The sequence below is a fragment of the Pseudorca crassidens genome, chromosome 5 (assembly GCF_039906515.1).
Source record: "Pseudorca crassidens isolate mPseCra1 chromosome 5, mPseCra1.hap1, whole genome shotgun sequence".
NCBI classification, from domain to species: domain Eukaryota; kingdom Metazoa; phylum Chordata; class Mammalia; order Artiodactyla; family Delphinidae; genus Pseudorca; species Pseudorca crassidens.
The window spans coordinates 36,647,653-36,656,900 of record NC_090300.1 but is presented as its reverse complement, the minus strand read 5'-3'; positions in this window follow the sequence as shown (position 1 = coordinate 36,656,900).

The following is a 9,248-nucleotide window of genomic DNA, read 5'->3' as shown; positions in this document are numbered from 1 at the left end:
ATGTCCCATATGCCACCTGGCCCCCACCTCCCCACACAGCTTCCTCATTATCAACACCCCACCCCACAGTGGTACATTTGTTATAACTGATGAACATACACTGACACATCATAATCACCCTAAGTCCCAAGTTTACATTAGGGTTCGCTCTTGTTATTTACATTCTATGGGTTTTGACAAATGTATGATGACCTGTATTTACCGTAATAGCATCATACAGAGCGGTTCATTGTCCTAAAAATCCCGTGTTCCGCCTCTTCATTCCGTTCCTCTCCCTTCCCTCCCACCTCCAGCTGTCAGGTTTTACCTGTGCATGGCTGAATCATAATTTATTTATCTCTCTCCTATGGCTGGACCTTGAACTTATTATCAATTGTTCACTGTTGTAAACAACGCTATGATAAACATCCTTGTACCGACAACCTTGGCACCTTCTTTAGCTGTGAAGGTTTGCTCTGAATAATCACCTCTGGCCTCTCCATCACCAGACCCCATGGCTTTTCCAGGCCTGCTCTCCTCCACCCCTCTACGCCTGATGCCTCCATTCTCCCTCTACTTTCCTTCAAGCCAGAGTTGACCGAGACCACCCTGGAGTTCACACCTTAGTAGAGTCTGTGAGGTGATCTGGGATGTGGTCCCATTGAAGGTGCTTAGATCTCACCCAGGTAGAGGGGCACTGCTGGTCCTGGTCTTAGGGGCATTTCAGGCCGGAGCTCTGGCCTGGCTCATTCTGCTGCTCTGCTTCCTGGAGGAGAAGGGCCCAAGGCCAGCTCTGCAAGAGCTCTGGTTGCTGAAAGGGCAGCAAATACATTCTTGGTAGATTCACTGAATTGCTCTGATAAGGCTGGTATGGAGGAGATAAGGAGCTCAGGCCTGATGCCAGAATCCAGAGAGGAATTCCCAGCACACGGGGAGGGAAGAACCTGGGGTCCATTCTTAGAGCTGGCAGGCAGGGCCCGTCACCCCAGCTCTCTGGCCATGATCAGGTTTCTTCCAATTGTGCCCCCTTGTGCCTTGGCATTGTGACTGGGCAGTTCTCACTGTGTGAGTCAAAAGCCAGGCTGACACATGGTGTGGGGGAGAGGCAAAAGGAAAGGCAGCTTTCCTTTCCCCTAAAGCTCCTACCTGGGGAGACAGGAGAAAACTTCCTTGCTGGCTTGTCCTGAAGAAGTCTTCATCTGTGTCCGGGTGAGGTGGGGGATACCTCATGTTCTCTGGGTCTTAGATTGGTCCAAGTGGCACCTACTGGGGGATTTTTAAAGTTATGAATAGAATAAAGCTATAAGAGAGTCTGGCTGTCAGTGGACTTCCTTCCAGAATAATTTTAAAAGTTTAAAAAATGACCATAGAAATAATAATGTCCCCATTTACTGAACACCTAATCTATGCTAGACATCATGCTAAGGGCTCTTCATACATTTTCTCACTTAACCCTCATGCCAGCTTCCAGCGGTTCAGATTAACAGCCCTGTGTTCAGGATGAGATTAAAGACCTATTCAGAAGTTGTATTAAGGCCAGGCCTGTGAGTGGTGACAGGTTTGGCGGCCACAGCATCCAGAAATCTCCGCCCAGATCACAGTGGACAAGACCCCGCTGTCCACCACACACCCACTCATCTGTCTTGTGTCTGCTCTCAGGGGCCCTAGAACATATGTCACCACCCTGGGGCCTTGTCATGTTTCCCCAGCTTGGGGGTGGGGGTGGGCTGCCTGTGGAGGGAGGGTTCCAAGTCTCCAGAAGCTTCTGCCTCCTGAGTCTGGGCCATCAGGTGAAATACCCTTGACTGGCGGAACAAGCTGCCCAGCGTCTCCTCCCCTGGGAAGGGCTTCATTCTAGTTCTGGATTTTTCATAGTCTTCCCTGACTGTGCTTTACAAGCATCATGCATACTCAGACATTTGTGATAATGAAATAGACACTATTTCTAACATGGCCTCTTTGGAGGCTCTTGAGATCCTATGCTTTATAGATTCATTTTTTTTCATTCATTTCTTGGGGCTCAGTGAGTACTCACTGTACCTGGCACTGCTGGAGGGACTGGGAATACTGCAGTGATGTGGCCCCAGCCTTCCTGGGCTTATATTCCTGTGGGGAAAATCCTCAGTGAAATACTAGCAAAATGAATCCATATAGAAAAGATTATATACCATGACCAAGTGGGATTTACCCTAGGGATGCAAGCTTAGTTTAGCATCTAGAAATCAATGTCATTCTCCATATTAATAGATTTAATAACAATAATCACATGATCATTTCGATAGTTGCAGAAAACGCATTTGATAAAATCTTACACTCTTTCGTGATGAAAGCACACAAGAAACCGGGAATAAAAGGGAACTTCTGAACTTGCTAAAGGGCATCTCCAAAACCTCACAGCTAGTATCATACTTAACGATAAAAACTAAATGCTTTCCCCCTAAGATCAAGACAAGGATATCTCTCCACTCTATGCTCTCACCACTTCTATGCAGTATTGTACTAGAAGTTGTAGCCAGAGCAATTAGGCAAGAAAATTAAATATAAGGCATCCATATTGGAAAGGAAAAAGTAAGACTCTCTCTATTTATAGATGACATAATCTTGTATATAGAAAATCCTAAGGAATATGCTAAAAAAAACTAATAAATAATAATAAATTACTGCACACAGCAAAGGCTCAGGCCCCTGACACAAGCTCCCCAGTGCTGCAAAGACCTAACCAAAGGGCTAGAATAAAAGACAACTATTTAACACCTGATGCTCCATGACAGCTGGGTTTTCCCCAGTTCTGTTCCAGTCGACCTTGGGTCCCAGCATGTAGGCAAGCACTTCTCATCATGGTGACCTACTTGTTGGGAATGCAAAAGGCTGTCTGCTCCTGGCCTTGAGTCAGCTCCCGGGAGCTCTGACACATTCCTGCCCCAGACTGATCCCACCCCAGCATTGACCTCCCGAAGGCCTGGTGGTGAGGGGACAAGCCTGCTGCTTACTCCTGTGTGGCTGTGTTGGCGGGGCCACCTGAGCACATGAGTGAACTTTGTCCCACCTCTCTGTCTGCCACTTGATGTAGATACCAGATGTTTTATCTTAGTAGAAACTCTCTTGGGAAGAGTGAGTCCATGTGTAAGGAGCATGTGTGCATCTCTGGGGGTTTGTATGTGGTGTGCATGGGTATGGATGTAGGCCCACAAAGCTATGTGTGTGTGTGGTTTTTTGTGTGTGTAGAAGTGTGCATACCCACTTTAGTGTACCTGAAGGTTTACCATAGATGTTGGTCGCAGGTGTGCACGTGGCCAAGCCTGCAAGTATATTTCAAGTCTGGGTGTGTGTTTGGTGTGGAAGTGTGTGTATGTGACTGGATGTGAAAGTGTGTTCAAGAAGAGGAGAGACTCTCGCCTGTCCACTGTGCCACATATCTGGGCTTGGATGCAGAAAAACGTCAGATGGAACCTTCCCTGCAGTCATGGCCCTGCACCTATGTGCACAGGAATGGGGCTCAAATCACCTCCTGAGCTGGAAGCACCTCCTCTGTGCAAAGCTGGAGGTGGATGCACTGAGAAGGGAGGCCCTGCCTTAGCTTGAGATGGATGCTCTGAGGGGGTGTGGATCACCCCAGGCCCACCCTGGGGGAAGAGCCACCCCAGGGAGCTGCAGACCCTGCAGGATTCAGAAAGGTCGTCCTGGGGGATCCCCATTTCTTCCCCCCTTACAATGCTCCCTCACTTCCTGCTGCCCTGCCCCTTTCCCTCAAGAAGGCTTCAACCAAAGTCCAATCTTCATACACATGTGTGACTTTCTCTGTTACCTCCTTCAAATCTTTGCTCAAATGTCACCTTCTCAATAACCACCCCTTTAAAACTGCAACTCTCCCCTTAGCCCCGCTGCCTTACTTTCAACTCCTCATGTCTCTTACACTCGTGTTTCTCCCAAAGCTCTTTTCATCTTCTCACACAATGTGGACCAGCAGCAGGAGAGGACGTGAGTGTAGAAATGGAGAGTAAGCATTTAGAAACTTCTGTACTACAGTACCTATAGATACTTCAGCATCTATGGCAATTCGACATTGCCCTGAAATCCAAATGCAGACTGGAAAAAAATAAACTGGCTTTTTGCCACAGAGGGTTTAAGAATCATTGTTCTAATACACCTATAAAATTAATTCAGTTTCCTGTTTTTCTCCCCACCATCCCACTGCTGCTTGAATGCAAGCTCCACAGGGCAGGGACTTTGTCTGCTTTGTTCCCCATGTTCTCCTAGGACTAGAATAGCCTGGCACATAGTGGGGACTTAATTGATATTTGTTGAATACACAAACTGGCAGAGATGGTCTGAGAGGGTGAAGCATCATCAGCTCGACATGGGGTAGGAGGGCAGCAAATGCTCCCTGAGCCCCTTCCTTCCTGGTCTGGCTGTGGGCACAGGGCTCTGGTCTGAAGCCTTGTGAGTTGTTCTTGGGACTCAAGTATCATAGGGCATGGCTGGGAACTGTCATTCTGATACAAAGAATTCCACGTTGCCCCTACCCAGAGGGAGCCCGGGGCTGGCAGGGGCAGGTGGGAGCGGCTGTCTTGGAGGCGGAGGGAGTTTGGTTCTACCAGCTATTCCCATGGCTGGGGCTGGCCGGGGCCCATGTGGCCTGCAGTGCCTGGGCCTGCCTCACGGGCCAGCCATCCTGCAGGGCCGGTTCTGGGCTCACACACCCACGGCCACCTGCTCAGCTACTCCCCTCCACCTCTGCCCAAGCCCTTGGGCTCAACGTCTCCTTCTCTGACCCCAAGACTCCGCCCGTAGAATCTCTTTCGTTCTCCCTTAGCTCCAGAATGGTGGGGGTTTGGCTAAGGAGAGGGCATCGGCCCTCTGGCCAAAACATCCTAAGAAGCTACTGTCCAGGAAGTGTTCAGGGCCACTTGTGACCTCAGCATGGGGACAGGAGGAACCTCTGCGTGATTGAAATTATATATTCTTTTTTTTTTTTTTTTTTTGTGGTACGCGGGCCTCTTACTGTTGTGGCCTCTCCCGCTGCGGAGCACAGGCTCTGGACGCGCAGGCTCAGCGGCCATGGCTCACGGGCCAAGCCGCTCTGTGGCATGTGGGATCTTCCCGGACCGGGGCACGAACCCATGTCCCCTTCATTGGCACGCGGACTCTCAACCACTGCGCCACCAGGGAAGCCCTAGTCAACACTTTTGACCACCCCTGTGCTTGGCTCAGGATGGGGTATAACAGTAAAAGAGATGGTGGGAACATAAAGGTGTTTGGACACACAATTTGCCTTATTCATCACTGTACCCTCAGTGCCTGCCCCAGTGCTGGGAACATGGTGGGCACTCAATAAGCATCTGTAACACAAATGAATGAATGAATGAATGAATGAAGAGATAGCCCAGTCACTTACAGAGAAATAGGATGGAGTAAAGAGAAGTCAGTCTTGCTGAGTCAGAGAACCCAAGCCTTAGAGAAGAGCTTCTGGGAAGGAGGGCTGTTTTTCTTTATTTTATTGTTCATTTATTTATTTATTTATATGATCACCTCCTTCTTTTCTTTCTCTCTCTCTTTCTCTCTTGGCTGTGTTGGGTATTCGTTGCTGCACGCTGGCTTTCTCTAGTTGCGGTGAGCCGTGGCTACTCTTCGTTGCCGTGAACGGACTTCTCATTGCGGTGGCTTCTCTAGTTGAGGAGCACAGGCTCTAAAGCGCAGGCTCAGTAGTTGTGGCTCACGGGCTTCGTTGCTCCGTGACATGTGGGATCTTCCTGGACCAGGGATTGAACCTGTGTCCACTGCATTGGCAGGTGGATTCTTAACCAGTGCGCCACCAGGGAAGTCCCAAGGGAAGTCCCTTTATTTTAAATTAAAGCAGGTTGCTGTAGTTTTCAGGGTGAACCTCGGCTGTGGCTTCCTCAGTTAATCACTCCATGGTTGTGATTTTGGTATTTTTGCCGCTGATGCAACTCGCTGTGAGGATTTCCACAGCACATTGTGTTGAGCAAGCAAAAGCTGTAGAGGAGAAATGGGGCAGGGCCTCCTGGAGCTGGAAAAGAAGGCCAATTGATGCAAGAAGAGGCAAAGCAGTGCAGGGAACTGTCCACATTGTTGCTCAGCCACACCTGGAATGTGGCCGCAGGTAGGAGTCTTTGGACTCTCAAGAGGCATTTATCTGAGAACAGCTTGTGACATTTGGCCAGCTCAGAATCAAAAGCGGACAGACAGGCCCTGCCACCATCAAGTTGGCATGGCTCTCCAGGGTACCTGGGGAGCTGACTGTCAGATGTCTGTGTGTCCCCGCACCCACCCCAACCCCATGGCCCCACCAAACTCTGGCTAGGGGGCTGGAGTTTTGCTCGGTGGGTGAGAGCAGGGGTGGACATGGGCCAGCCACGGGTCTGGTCCTCTGCAAGGCCTATTGTCCGGGCTCTGCGGCGACATCTCTCCACCAGACTCCAGGCCTCCTGGTTGTAGGCACCTCTGCCCCAGGGGAAAGAGCTGGGTACCCCAGGTGGGTACCCAGAAGTAGCCACTCCTTGTGTCCTGGGTTGGAGTAACTGCAGCTTCCTTGATCCCCAGCTCCAAGTCTCATCGGAGAGAAACAAGGATGAGCCCAAATTGAATCATGGTGCCTCCCAGGGCACCGTTCGTTTGGACACTTGATGTCGGAAGCCCAGATGCAGACTGACTGAGAGGTTAATGAAGCTTATACCTTAAGGCGCTCCTTTAAACAAGCCCCTTCCAAGACTCTAGACCTCCTTTTGTATTTGCCATTTTGCATTCTTCTTCTTCAAGGGGGACCCCTCAAATGATATAAACTTCAGGTCCCACAAAACTGAACCCACCCCTTGACTCTGTAAAATCTTGAGCAGACAGTGGGTGCCTGGTGGCTCAGCGCTTGTGGGCCTCTTGCCTGAATCTCAGACCAGGACTTCTGCCCCAGCAGCCTGAGGGTCAGATGGCGGAGGGCTCCAGCTCAGAGCAGGCAGTGTCCTCTTTGTGGCCCAGGGTGGGTGTGCTGGAACTGTCAGGCAGGCCCAGTAGAAGGAGACCATCAGCTCTAGGAAGATCAAAGCTTCATCCTGAGAAGAAGGAGCCGACAAGTGTGAATGCACCAGATCGAATAGCACTTCTAATTATGTCCATATGGCCTACTGGCGGGGCGTTTGGTGCTAACCCATGGTTGACCGCCGGCTTAAAATGGTTGCTGTGATATAAAATACCCTGAACTGTACACTTTAAAAGGGTGGATTTTATGGTATGTGAATTACATCTCAATAAAAAAAGAAAAAAAAAAAAGAAGGCTGAGATCTGGGTTGCTGTGGAGCTGGGTTGCTGGGTCCCAGCTTGGACCTAGACGTGGCGGGCCCATGAAGGCATTGCCTGGTGCCGGGGCTTCTGGGCTGCTTCTTGAGGCATCGGTCACACACAGGGACCAGTGTTCAGGGACTACTATGTCCTGGCCGGGTCCTCACTGAGCTAGGAGACAAGACGGTGGCACTGCAAACAAGGTTCCTGTCCAGCTCAGGTTCCCGGGGCCCGTGGAGGGGCTTCAGCCACTCCTGGGCTACTGGGCCCCACTTTGCTGCCTGCACCTTGGCATTTTTCACCAAACCCTCTGAGCCTGGTACCTGCTCTGCTGGGGCCAGGGGAAGAGTTAACCATTAACCTGGAGGTGAGAGAGAGGAAAGGGCTGGGACAGCGCCCACTGGTTGCCTTCCCGCCCTCTGGGGCAGTGGGGCCCCCTCCTGAGCCGCACTCCCAGCCCTGTTAGCGGAGGCACTGGGTGTGGGCAGGGCAGGCAGAGCAGAGCTGTCCCTCACAGAGGAACTGGGCCTCCAAGCACCCGGCAGAGCCACCTGTGGGACCCAGGGACTGGCCCTCTCGTGGCCCAGGCCCCCTCACCGCGGGTTCCCGGGTACATGGGCAGACACTCCCCTCCCCAGGGCCAGCCCCCAGCACGCCCCCAGCCCAGAGCTTTGTTAGTTAGACTGCACGTCAAATGGCACTGAGAAGCCTACTCAACCCCTTTTCTGAGAGGACATGGCCCCTCATACTCACTGGTGACCCTGTCGCTAGACGCTGTGGTGACCCGGCAAGGACACCAGCCAGAAGATATCGGTGCCCCTCCAGTCCTTCTCTGTGGGGCACACTCAGGCACACACGTGCACATACACATACACAAATGCACATGCACGTGTGTGTGCTGTGCACACTGGTTTCTTCTACCCCCTGGCCTGTGCCAAGGAAATATTAAAGTGACTCTTCATGGACTGGCTCCTGCCAAAGGCACAGATGCTTTGCAAGCCTCCGGCCCAGGTCCTGGGGGTGGGATGGTGCCCTCGTCAGGCCTTACAGCACCGGGTCTGGGCTGCCCTCCAGGGCTCTCTTGGGGGCAGGTGGAGGTGAACAGGAGCCTCGTGGCCAGGCTCTTCTTTGGAGCGCCCTGCCACAGGCGCTGTCGTTTTGGCTGGACACCACATCTTAGCGAATGTCTCTGTGGGCTGGTGTGGCCGAGGGAAGAAGATGGGAGCAGCAGCTTCACTGTTCGGGCCACCTCCGAGGACCAGGCCTGTATCTGAGGAGGGCAACCTAGCCACAGTCCACATAGCAAGTCACAGTCCGGGGCCTGGGAAGATGGGCATCGATGCTGCCCACGTGGTGGGAGGTGGCCTGGAGAGGCTGGGGTGGAGGCGTGGCCACGGGGTGCATTGTGCTGGCCGGGGAATCTGGGGCCCATCGCTATCGCAAAGTAGCTAGAAGGTCCTTGCATGTTCCCAGTTCCTCCACCTGTCTGGCTCCATCTCTTGTGGGCAGGTCGGCCGGCTCGGGAAGCTGATCTCTACGATCCTGCTCGGATACTCATCAACATGGCTGCTGAGTCCCTACACCAGCCCTGAAAATACTTGGCTCACTCACTGCCGTGGAGGTGACCGTTCCCATCACGGGCCTGTCTGGCCGCCCTCTGCCTGGTGGTTGGCTCCTGACTGACAGCCTGATGAGGCTGGTTGTTCCTGACGGGGAACCTCAGTGTGCTGACTGGCTCATGGCAGCAGGGGCTTTGTTTCTGATACAAGGACCCCTGAGATTGAGATGTTTTCTCTTTTGTGGTTTGGAGTGATATGCTTTCCTGGAACTTGGGCAGGGGTGCTGAGGCCACAGCCAGGGAGGGAGGCAGAGCCCAAGATCCTGCCGCACACATGAAGACCCTCTGCAGGGCTCCAGGCAGCACGGCTCCCTGTCTCTTGGATGGTCCCAGACAGGAACTCCATGCTGGACAGGGGGAG